General features: G+C 45.4%; 1 long non-coding RNA gene across 3 annotated transcripts in view; it reads right to left on the reverse strand.

Moving 5' to 3' along the window:
• The window catches only part of LOC119039691 (uncharacterized), a 48,284-nt gene that overhangs the window by 27,854 nt on the left and 8,241 nt on the right, over positions 1–12,189 (reverse strand). For 2 of the 3 annotated variants that reach the window (XR_005080657.2, XR_005080658.2), the window contains exon 4: positions 10,755–10,936. This is a non-coding gene — a long non-coding RNA (uncharacterized LOC119039691). Of the gene's footprint in view, positions 1–5,166; positions 5,404–10,754; positions 10,937–12,189 lie in introns of those variants that run through there. The other variant, XR_008391652.1, reaches the window with a different exon arrangement.

Raw genomic sequence — 12,189 nt, forward strand, 5'->3', positions numbered from 1 at the left:
GCAGACGTGTGTCCCCACAAGCCCTCCTCCCATGTCACCAGCAGTAATGGAAACCAGGAATTCAGTAGGTAGTCCCGGTCTCCGCGCAGGCCCACCCGCTGCTGTCGTGTGCCACTGAGACACATTCAAACATCTTTTTTAAGGTTTGGAAAACTAACGGTAAAGTTAGAAAAGGCTCACTTAAATACGTGTATGTCTTTCTATTAAGGAAGAAGTTGAAAACAACTTCTTTCTCTGAATCTCAATCTTAAGAAGGCTTCCCAAAAGGACATTCGCACGCTAAAACACAGGGTTTTTAATATTCCAGTTCCAAGAACCTAAAGGTGTTTTCGGTCTATTTTTAATTATGGGAAACTGCAATTTGCGGATATAAAAATACGTAATTGTAATAACAGCTACCACGTAGTGATAAATTACTGCAATCAGATTTTACAAGAAGGGGACATGAGTGAATGTAAAAGCACCTATCAGCGTTCACGAGTTCGCTCTCCCCTTCCACTAACAGCGCCCCCCACTGGAGCGGGAGAGCGAGTGGGGACCAGAGGTGTCCGGCTCTACCCCTGCCTGCGTCCCAGCTGGAAGATCCCGGATGTGACTTGTACTGACCACCTGTCCTCCACTTCCCCCTCCTGGATTTCCTGTAGTTGAGACAAAACCCGGTCTCAACCAGATTTGGCAGCCACACTGACCTAACAGCGACCAGCAGGGCCATTATAATATCCTTGTAACAAATCGGTGTTGCGGTTTCAGGACCACTCTGCCCCCTGAAGGACCACGCGGCTCTGGTAGGACCAAAAAGCACGTGGCTCTCTGCAGAGGGGGAACCAAGGCTGTCACGTGGCAGTCACCCCACCAGCTTTGGGAGCACGTGACCGCCACAGCCCCCGCCCAGGACTATAGGTGATTAAAAACCTTCTGCCCTGATCCCACGCAGACCTCTCCTTCCCCGAAGCTACCCACTTTCACTTCACGAGTGAATACTTTCATACTTTCATAAATCTCCTGTGCGCTTTGCTGAATCCATTTCGTTCCCGAATTCTTTCCTGTGTGGTGACCGGAACCCGGACCGCTATCGTCAGGGCAAGGCTTCCCTCGGCCTCCACGGGCGCGGCTCAGCATCACCACTCTGCTAAAAATTAACGGTGCAGCAGCCAACAGAACGCAGGAAAACCCGTCTTGTGGAGCTTATATTGCTGGGAGGGTGGGGTAAGATATAAGTAAAATCAATAAATATGGAGAGAAATGCTATGGACATAACATAGCAAGAAAAGAGACCATAATAAGGTGGTGGGGTGGGGAAGAAGTCACATTTCAAACAGGAGGGCTGGTTAAGGTGGCCTTTGAGTAAGGTCACAAGGTCACAAAGGAGATGTGACTTTGAAGGAAGATACCGGACACAGGAGACCACAAGTGCAAAGCCCCTGAAGCTGGAGTACGGGCACGGTTAAGGGACAGTTGAGTCCAGTGAGGCCTGTGCAGAGCGAGCAGGCAGAGGATGTCAGGGGATTAAATCACAGATTTAATTGGAGGGGGTGGGGTGTGGGCAGATTATACAGGGCCTGGTAGGACATTGGGAGGGCACTGATTTGTACTTTGAAGGAGGTGAAAGCCACTGGAAGATGTTGAGCAGAGAAATGACGTGGTCTGCTTTGTCTTCAAAGATGATTCTGGCTGCTGTGCTGCAGAGATTTAAGAAAGGCAAGGCCAGGAGTAGGAAGGCCAGCTGGGTCCGTCCTGCGCATCCCAGAAATAACTTGTTCATTACACAGAGCATCTTTACATTAAATTTCCTCTTTTTTACTTATTGCATCCTTTAAAATGTGTTTATTTCCTTACACTCCATGTTATTTGCAGTTGTAACACACACAAATTGAAAGCGGTACAACTGCATTTCTTTGAAACATTGAGTCCCAGCTGGTGTAGCTCAGTGGATTGAGCATGAGCTGCGAACCAAAGGATCACGCTTCAATTCCCAGTCAGGGCACAAGCCTGGGTTGCAGGCCCAGTCCCCGTTGGGGACCATATGAGAGGCAACCACACACTGATGTTTCTCTCCCTCTTTTTCTTCCTCCCTTTTCCTCTCTCTAAAAATAAAAATAAAATAAAATAAAACATTAAAAAAAAAAAGAAAGAAACATTGAACGCATTTCAGACTTTTCACCATCAAGTTGAACTGGTTCCTCATTTGACTCCATTTCTTTTTCTTAATTTGGGCAAAGACTTAAATACCACTTATTCTCTGAGTAGAAACAACAACAAAACAACAGAAGGGGCCTTATACTGACAGCTAACATTTTTGTGTGTTCTTACATGTGCGTTCTTACAGGTTGAGTTACGGCGAGTGTGCAACGTGAATCGGCTCCTTCCGTCTTCACGACTTGCCCAGGTACATATTGTTACCATTCCCACGTTCACTTGAAGGAGGAAGTTAAATAACCACTCGAGGTGGCGCGGCTGGCAGATGACCAGGCCTGGAATGGACCTAAAGCCGTGGAGCTCAGAATCTGAGCCAGTGACCACCACGGTGGGTCCCTGTGACCCCCCAGCCACCCACTGAGATGCCCTCTCTGGAAGCCTGAGAGGGGAGGCCTTAGGGCAGCTTGTGACGTTGTGAAGTGACTGTGGTCCACGTGGTTTTATTGTGGTCTATGTGGTTCACGAGCAAATGGCATTGCTGTCTATACTGTTGTTATGTTTTTGGCCTTCGGTGACTTTGCTTTGCCTGGATCAGCATCTCCTCATCCCCTTCTGCTTCCCATTCTCTCACCTCCTAACCCCACTGCTATGTCTCCCCGCCCCCTGCCCCTGCCCAGAGCCTCGTGAAGCCCTGGGCCTGGACAGCAGCATCTACCAAAGGTGCCTGCCCGCGCCAGCCAGCCGGCTCACCCTTCACACGCCATGGTTCCGAGGGGCTATTTGGAGTTGTTTACCGCATAACACAAACTTATTTGGGGAAAGGCTTTTCAGTTATTTTTGTGCCATGCTTTTGATTTATTTAGACTTCCCCCCTTCAAATAGTAAGACGCTTAGTACATTTTGGTACAGAAATATGATTTGTCATTTTGCCCCCTTGATCTGTCGCCTCTCAGGCACGCGCAGTCCTTATTTGCCACCTGAGGTAGGGGAAGCTGAGGTGGCGGGCATTTATATTTCATGCAGAAAACGTGGCATGGACTCTAGACTTATCTCTTGCTGTATCTTGGCAAGAAGACAAATTGGAAGTTTAAATGAGCTGGTAACTGACAACATTGGACGAAACACCAAACCATTTTCTCAGCTGCTTTTCTCTGTTTTTGTGGCGAGACCCTCTATTAGATCTCTGCCTCCCTTCTGATTCCTTAGGCCTGCTTAGCACAGTGTTGTTCTCCTGTAACATTTGATGTATTTTGTGTACATTACACATTTTTACAAAGTTGTATGTGTGTTGTACATTATATGTTTTATTTTTAAACATTCTGCTTTCTAATAGAACACAGTAGTTGCTTGCAGGGAGAAGAATGTGACTAGGAAACGAGTAAAAAGGAGATTTTATTCCACCGTATATACTATTTTCTGCCTTTTGAAATCTATATAGTATTTGTGAATCATCTATTAAAATTCATCAATTAATTTACTTCTGAAATAAAACAGTTGAAGCTTAAAATACATTCACTCTGTAGGGTTGAAGGTACCATGTTGTTTATAAAGAAAAACATTTTTAAAAATATTTTATTTATTTATTTTTAGAGAGAGGGAAGGGAAGGAGAAAAAGTGGGAGAGAGACATCAATGTGTGGTTGCCTCTCATGTATCCTCCACTGGGGACTCAGCCTGCAACCCAGGCATGTGCCCTGACCGGGAACCAAACCGGGGACCCTTTGCTTCACAGGCCTGTGCTCAATCCACTGAGCTACCCCAGCCAGGGCAAGAAAAACTTATTTAAAAAAAATAGAATAATGAACTGCTCTGGATAAATATTGTCTCTTAAAAGTATTTTTCAAAAATGATTGCTTAAACAGATATTGCATGATCTCATTTATATGTAAAATCTTTTAAAAAATGTTTTTTGAACTCATAGATATAGAGAGCAGATTGGTAGTTGCCAGGGGTGGAGGTGGGGGTATAGGGAGTGAGATGGATGAATGGGGTCCAAAGATATACATTTTCAGTACGAAATAAGCAAGCTCTGGGGATGCGATGTACAGTATGGTGACCATAATTAATAATACTGTATCGCATATTTGAAAGTTGCTAAGGGAGTAGATCTTAACAGTGTCCCTGTGTATGGTGATAGATGTTAACTAACATGATAATTGGGGTGACAGGGGTGTGGGAAAAGGACATAATCAACCACTATACGTGGGAGGTAAATTGAAACAATTTAGCAATAAGTATTTCTATTTTTTAATTTTTATTTTTATTGTATGTTTTTCCATTACCATTTAGTCCTCTTATACCTGCCTCCCCGCTGCACTCACCACACTGCTGTCCGTGTCCGTGAGTCCTTTTTCTTTTTTGCTCAATCCCTCCACCCCCTCCAGCTGTCATCTTGGCTCTCCATCCATGAGTCTGTCCCCATATTTTCCTTGTTAGTTCAATTTGTTCATTGGAGTCCACACATGAGTAAGATCATATGGTGTTTGTCTTTCTCTTACTGATGTATTTCACTTAGCCTGATGTTCTCCAAGTCCATCCATGCTGTCACAAAGGGTAAAATTTTATTCTTCTTTATGGCCGAATAGTATTTCATTCTGTAAATGCACCGTAGCTGTTCTGTCTACTTGTCTACTGATGGACACTTGGGCTGCTTCCATATCTTGGGTATTATAAATAACACTGCAGTGAACATAGGGCTGCTTATGTTTTTTTGAATTAGTGTTTTGAGTTTCTTTTGATATATTGCCAGAAGTGGGATTGCTAGGTGTAAAGGCGGATCCTTTTTAATTTTTTGAGGTATTGCCACACTGCTTTCCACAGTGGCTGCACCAGTCTGCATTCCCACCGACCGGGCACAAGGGTTCCCCTTTCTCCACATCCTCGCCAGCACTTGTTGTTTGATTTATTGATGACAGGCATTCTGACAGGCGTGAGATGGTATCTCATGGTGGTTTTAATTTGCATTTCGCTGATAATTAGTGACGTTGAGCATCTTTCCATATGTCTATTGTCCATCTGTTAGTCCACTTTGGATAGATGTCTACTCAGGTCATTTGCCCATTTTTTAATTGGATTATTTGCTTTTTTGGTGTTGAGTTTTGTAAGCTCTTTGTAAACTTTGGCTCTTAACCCCTTATCAGATGTGTCACTGCGAATGTATTCTCCAATCATATGCACTGTCTTTTTATTTTGCTGATGGTTTCCTTTGCTGTGCACTTTTTAGTTAGATGTGGTCCCATCTGTTTATTTTTTCTTTGGTTTCCCCTGCCTGGGGAGACATATCCAATAAAATATTGCTACAAGCAATGTCTGCAATTTTGCTTCCTATGTTTTCTTCTACAATCTTTATAGTTTGGGGTCTAACATTTAAGTCTTTGATCCATTTTGAATTTATTCTTGTGTGTGTGTGAGAAGGTAGTCTAGTTTCATTTTTCTGCACATATCTGTCCAATTTTCCCAACACCATTTATTGAATAGACTATCTTTAGCCCATTATATGTGCCTGCTTCCTCTGTCAAATCTTAGCCGAGTATAAAGATGTGATTTATATCTGGTCTCTCCAGTCTGTACCATTTATCTACCATATTTTTCAGACTATAAGATGTACTTCCTCCAGATTTGGAAGGGAAAGGAGGGGTGTGTCATATAGTCTGAAGGTAGCTGACCTGGCTCACTGTGGGGTGGGGGGCAGTGGTGGAGCAGGGTCACAGGTTATTAAATATTGTACCACATATTTTTGCTTCAAAGTTTGTTTTTACTCCTCTAAAACCTAGGTGTGTCTTATGGTCTGGTGTGTCTTATAGTCCTAAAAATACAGTATGTGTCTGTTTTAATGCCATTACCATGATGTTTTGATTACTATGGCCGAGTAGTGTAGTTTGATATTAGGTACTATGATTCCTCCAACTTTGTTCTTCTTTCTCGGGATCACTGCCATAGTGTTGTTTTTTTTTTTAATCTTAAATATAGACTTGTTTTTTTGATCTAGAAATCTCACTTTTAAGAATTTGTCCTATGAAAATAAACTGTCATTTGTGCAAGGCTTTATTTGCAAGGATTTTCATTTACTTATTGTTCATAAAATTAAAAATAAAGGACAATATAAATGTTTAGTGGTGTATCGATTTAAAATTATGATATGTCATATTATAAAATATGTATCTATTAAATAATATTTACATAAAAATGTGCTTATTGTCATGGGCAAGGTTTATTGCATGTTGATAAGTTGAGTACATGTTGTAGAAGTTGTGAACACTATACACACCATTTTGGAAAAGTGTAGAAGCAAACGAACCACCAAGGTTGATTCTGGTTTATTCTGGTGTCAGGATTATGGATAATATTTCCTTTTTTCACTTAGCCTGTTGTCATTTTACAAATAAAATATGTAATCAAATGATTTCTAACAGAGAATGACAAAATTCAAAAATTGAAAAGGCAATATATAAAGGAATAACTATTCAAAAAAAATAAGAGAGGATCCCAAAGACGGATTTCCCCTGTGACTACATGTCCAATAGGCTACATCAGTGATGAAGAGCATTCCTCGGCCTTCGCCAAGTGGAGACTGTACTCAACGGGACCGCGGGGGAAGAGGAGAGCCCGAGCATTCTTTGGGAAAGACTGCCTGCAAGTGCTGTTTTTAAAGTCTTCGTAACGGTCATGAAAGATCTCGGGAGGCAAAGGCTAAATAAATTACAGCTACGGAAATAAATCAGCAGGAAGAATGTGTGATCTGGGTACTGTTACAGGTATGATAAACCAACTCAGCAGCGAAGTCCTGGTTTTCAGATGCAGCCACGTAACTGCTACTGGGAGATCCTTCGGGAGTGTTGCTGAACTGGCTGTTTTGTTTTATTATTTGCTCTTCATTTCTTCTAAGAATATTTAGGCTAAAATTGGACTTCCTGTTGTTATACTTCTTTAAGGAACAAAAATAAATGCTAGCATAATGGGATCAAAACGTGGTTCTCTCTCATTGTCATGCGGTCAAGATCAATTATAATGAGCAAAGAAACAACTCGCTGTGATAGAAAAAAACATGTGGCTCCAAGTAGGCCTAAGGGTGGCCTTTCCCTTCCACAACATGTGCACGGCACGTGCACAGTGCGTACAGCAAGCCTCTGAGGGTCCCTCAGAGCACGCCACACTTGGGCCTTTGTCCACTGTGTTTGCCTTTTACTCGGTGCCTCGATCTACACCAAATATAGAGAAATCTGCATGACTGGTTATCTGCTATTTGAATATGCTATTAATGAGGCGTCTTAGACTGGGCTCCCTAGGAAAGGGACTCTGAGACTGGGACTCGTGCACAGGACGTCTGTTGTGTGTGGAGAGTCCCTCGGGGGGTGGGGGGAGCAGACCCAGGGTGGAAGTCTGGGCTCAGCTGCCCTCACGGGAGCTCAGGAGGTGGGACGGCTCTCGCAAGTTGTCTTGTGTTGAGGCAAGGGAGCTGGATCTTTGTACTCACCCTGCCCTGCTTTGTGAGCATCTCTCACCCCCCCATGGAAAGGACACCGAAACCGGAGGAGTCCTTCGGAGGACTCAGCCGTAAACTCAGCAGCCAGCACTCCAGGCCCTGGGGGTGTGAGGGTCTCCCACCTGCAGGGGGACCTGGGCCGAGTGCTGTAGCCTGAATGTCTGTGCGGCCCCCATGCCCATGCACTGAAATCCTAATTCCTGACAAGATGGCACCTGGATAAGAGATATTTTTGAGAGGCAGGTTTAGAGGAGGTCATGAGGGTAGAGCCCCTATGACGAGATTAGTGCCCTTTTGAGAAGACAGAGAGACCCAGGAGAGTTCTGTGTGTGCACAAGTACACTAGGGGCAGTGAGGACACAGCGGGATGAAGGCCCTCACCAGACCCCGGCCCTGCAGGTGCCCTGCCCTCAGGCCTCCAGCCTCCAGTACTGGGAGAAGTGAATGTTTCTTGTTTAAGCCATTCAGTGCCTGTAATTTCTTTTGGCAGCCCAAGCTTTCTAAGACGCCGAGCATCGCAGCAAACACTACAAGCAGCAACACTGGGTCATTTCCAAAGTCTGTCCTACTCAGGGCAGACGCTCGAGAGACAGATGAGTAGTTGAAGGTAGAATTCTTAAGACAGAAGTTCTGCACTTTTACCAAAAAATATGTTTCTCTAACTTTTAGAGTGGTAAAGTAGAAAAAATGATTACCGTCCACCTCCTGCCTTGTTGCTAGTCTACAATGTGGAGGACATTATTTTATTAATAATGATGTCAATTCAGTACTCAAGAGAAAAAGTTAGGTTCCTTTCATTTTCTTGTGTTTCTGCCACTGCAAGGGTCTGTCCTTTCACACCAAGTCCCACTGTTACCAGGACTCAGTGCAAAGGCAGGTCAGTGAAAGTCCCCAGGAACCCCGACTTTGCCTCCGCCTGCTGGCTGCCCATTAGGCTCAGTCACTGAAGAGCCTCTAGCGATACTCAAGTCACACGCGGTTACGTTTCAGAGAGTCACCAGGTAGGCACAAGAGGGGTTCTCAGATCTACACGTGGTCAGTCTTGGTGCCAGCACTGGCTCTGAGGCCACTCAGCCAATGGACCAGGGTACACCAAGTCTAGCTGCCACCTGCCGGGTGCTCAACACACCTTTGTGGTGTGGTCCGTCCAGACCTCGGCAGGGAGGAGCCACCAAGAGTCAAGATGGTGGGTTGGCTGGGAGCCTGAGTCTGCCCAGGTCGCTGACTCCTCAGCAGGGTGGAAGCTCCCCAGGGTGAGATGTTGGGGAGTCCAGAGGGTGGGACTCTTGCTTTCCCCCAGGCCAATGACACAGGAGGGGCACGTTCCACCCAAGAAAGACAGTGTCTGCAGTATGGTAGAGTGACTCAGCACAGGGGGTGCCGGTGGCCGTCCCCTCGGCTCTGTCTTTAGAGCCACAAACTCCAGTCTCTCCCCACACAGCTCTAGTCTGCTCCATCCTCCCTCTGACGGGCCCAGGATGAGCAGCTGCAGATGAGATGCTGTTCACTGGCCCTTTAAGGGGGTGCCTGTGTTTTTGGCCATCTCTCCCTGGCAGACAGAAAGCCTGCTGCTTTCCACAGCCAGATGTTATGTGGGCATCTCTTCCCGGCTCTGGTGCTCTGGGTCGGGGAGTCCAGCTTGGGCTTCAGACGCCATGCTTGTCGGGGGGAGCCCCCAGCAGCTGAGGTAACCCCCTGGAACCTCGGCTGTTGCCCAGGGGAGTGGGCCAGCCCTTTCCCATCAGTCTCTGCCCTTCCGATCAGTCTTGCTATGGTTTCTTCTCTAACTCCTTGGTATTAAGACTTCCTGTCAGCTAATCTTCAGTTAGCTATTTAGGTCTATTTTTCTATATATATATTTTTAATTTTTAACTTTTTTTAGGAGTTTTATTTTTTTAAATATTCATTTATTTTTAGAGAGAGGGGACGGGAAGGAGAAAGAGTGGGAAGGAAACATCAATGTGTGGTTGCCTCTTGTGCGTCCCCTACTGGGGAACTGGCCTGCAACCCAGGCATGTGCCCTGACTGGGAATCGAACTGGCAACTCTTTGCTTCACAGGCCCGTGCTCAATCCACTGAGCTACACCAGCCAGGGCTAATTTTTAACTTTTAATTTTGATTTTAGAGAGAAGGGAATGAAAAGAGAAAGAGAGGTAGAGAAACATCAATGTGAGAGAGAAGCATTGACGGGCTGCCTTCTGTGCGCAGCCCAGTAGGGGACCCAGGTGTGTGTCCTGACTGGGGACTGAAGGTCCGTATTTTAGTTGTAAATCCAGTTTGGTCCTGGGAGGATGGGAGTGTAGCTCCCACCTGCTCCACCACCACCTTGGGTCCACAGAGTATTTTCTATCATTTTAATCCATTGCTTAAAATGTAGGAACAAAATTCTCTCCCCACAAAATTTGTAATAACACAAATACATTTTCCCTTTATATTTAATTTGTGCAGCAGGAAAATAAAGATGGAAGTTTATTTGAGGGTTTTATCAATTTTACCAGGGTCTCTCAATCCTTTAAGTTGAACACATGGGGAATTGAACTCATCTTTGGGGAAACTCTCTCCAGGGTCCAAAACAGAACCCTGGATTCCTGGCTTTCCCTGCCTGTGCCCCCTCGGCCCCACCCTTTCTCCTCCAGTTGCTCAAGTCAAATATCAGGAGTGATCCTTGACTTCTTTTTCTTCTCCTCTCACACACTCCATCCAAACCATCAACAAGTGCAGTTGGCCGTCCACCCCCAAACCAACTTCCCATCAGCAGCTCCACTGCTGCCGCCGCTCAGTGACGCCAGCTCTTGCTGGAAGCACTTCAGTAGCTTCCTAAGTGGTCTCCCAGCCCTACTGTTCTGTCCCTACACTCTTCACAGAGCAGCCAGAGTGAGTTTCAAACATCTTTGGATTGGGCACTACATTTGCGCGACCCGAAGTTTAACAGGCTATAGAGATAACGTGCCCAGAGCAGTCCCGCCCCAACCTTGGCATTCCTCCCTCTCCCCCATCTCCTAAGGTCGAGCACTCCCTTCCGGGATGCTGAAGGCAGACACAAGCACGAACAACTATACCCCCACCTTATCACACACCAGGTGGCCTGCCATACACACTGCTCCACACCATTCCGCGTCAGCGCTGGTTTCACTTACCGGTAAGTCCCAGAGTTCTTCCCAAGTCAGCACAGGGAGACCTTCCTCCTTCATTTGTCCAGCTGTGCATCATGCCGTTGTCCGTGGAACCAGGTCCCTGGTGCTGAACATCACAGCTGGGCCCATTTTTCGTTCTTGCAAACAATGCAACAGTAAACAACCTCATAGAGATGGAGCTGCCTCTGGGATGGAGTCACAGAAACACAGTGACAAGATCGCATGTTCTAGTGTATTTTCCGGTTCAAAGTAACAAGTGCAGAGAGAAATCTGATTGTCCCTTCCTCTGCATAAAGGCCTTCCAAAATCCCAAATCCCAAATCCCCGTCCCCCGTCCCCCTCATGGAAGGAAAACCACCGAGACCCACAGGGCCCTCCCTCATCTGTCCTTCGTCCTCCTCTTCAGCGTTACCCCGTCTCTCCCTCTCTTTCACTGTGGACTAAGCACACCGGCCTTTCATAAATCTCAGAAAAGTTATCTTTTGCAGGATGTATGATTTTACTTTGTACAATAGCTTGTTTGCATTGCAATGTACTGCATTGTCGAATATGTATGAAAATCCGGTCATCAGCTAGAGACCTGACAAAGAAGTTGATTTTGGAAGGGGAGAATCTATGCTAATGTGGAATGGAGATGGAATATCTGAATGGGTTTTATCATCAGTTGTTTGATAAGTAAGCATTTATATGTGATGATACCTCTCACTCTCCTATACAACCTCAGATACCAGGGATTAGGAGAATGCATGTTGAGATAATGAGGATGTTCTGTCATTCTGTAGCTGTGTGACCACGAACCCCGCACATAAAGATAAATGCCTGATGTTAGGTGAAACGCAGCACGGTTGGGAAAGAGCGCTGGGCTGGAAATTAGGAGTGCTGTGTTCCATTGTGGCCTTGGCCACTAAGTAAGCTGTGAGGGGTCGGGCAGGCTGCTTGACCTTTCCTCGCCTCCTTTTATTTGTATGAAAAGAAATAAGAAGGAATTCATTGTTATTCTCAGCCTTTTCACTACCCAAGGATTGCTTTTACTAAACCCCTCCATGTTCATAATATGTTGAGAAATTTTGTCTACTAACAATTGTAACTTACATTACCATGTTCATTGTTCATATGTTCATTGTTAACTTATCAATAAATACAGAGTTTCCCATTCTGGTTAGCACGAACTAAGTAATTGACATTGGATGAATGATGTAATTCCATCCAGAGAAAAGTGACGTCTTATTTTAATTTGCCTGCGGGGCTTTACCCTCTTTAATGAAGAGGCTATAGGCTGGGAATCTCGGGTCCCAAACAATCAGCTATGTTTCCTTCCAAGTCTGGGAGTCAGTGTCATGTATACAGCTGTGTGGTACGGTGGTTTTCAGACGGCACCTCACACCGTCCCGGGGCTCAGCAGAATGGCTCCCAGCAGAAATGAGGCTGGGACAGAGGA

Source organism: Artibeus jamaicensis, unplaced genomic scaffold, assembly GCF_021234435.1.
Source record: "Artibeus jamaicensis isolate MK-2021 breed Jamaican fruit bat unplaced genomic scaffold, CSHL_Jam_final contig_415, whole genome shotgun sequence".
NCBI classification, from domain to species: Eukaryota; Metazoa; Chordata; class Mammalia; order Chiroptera; family Phyllostomidae; genus Artibeus; species Artibeus jamaicensis.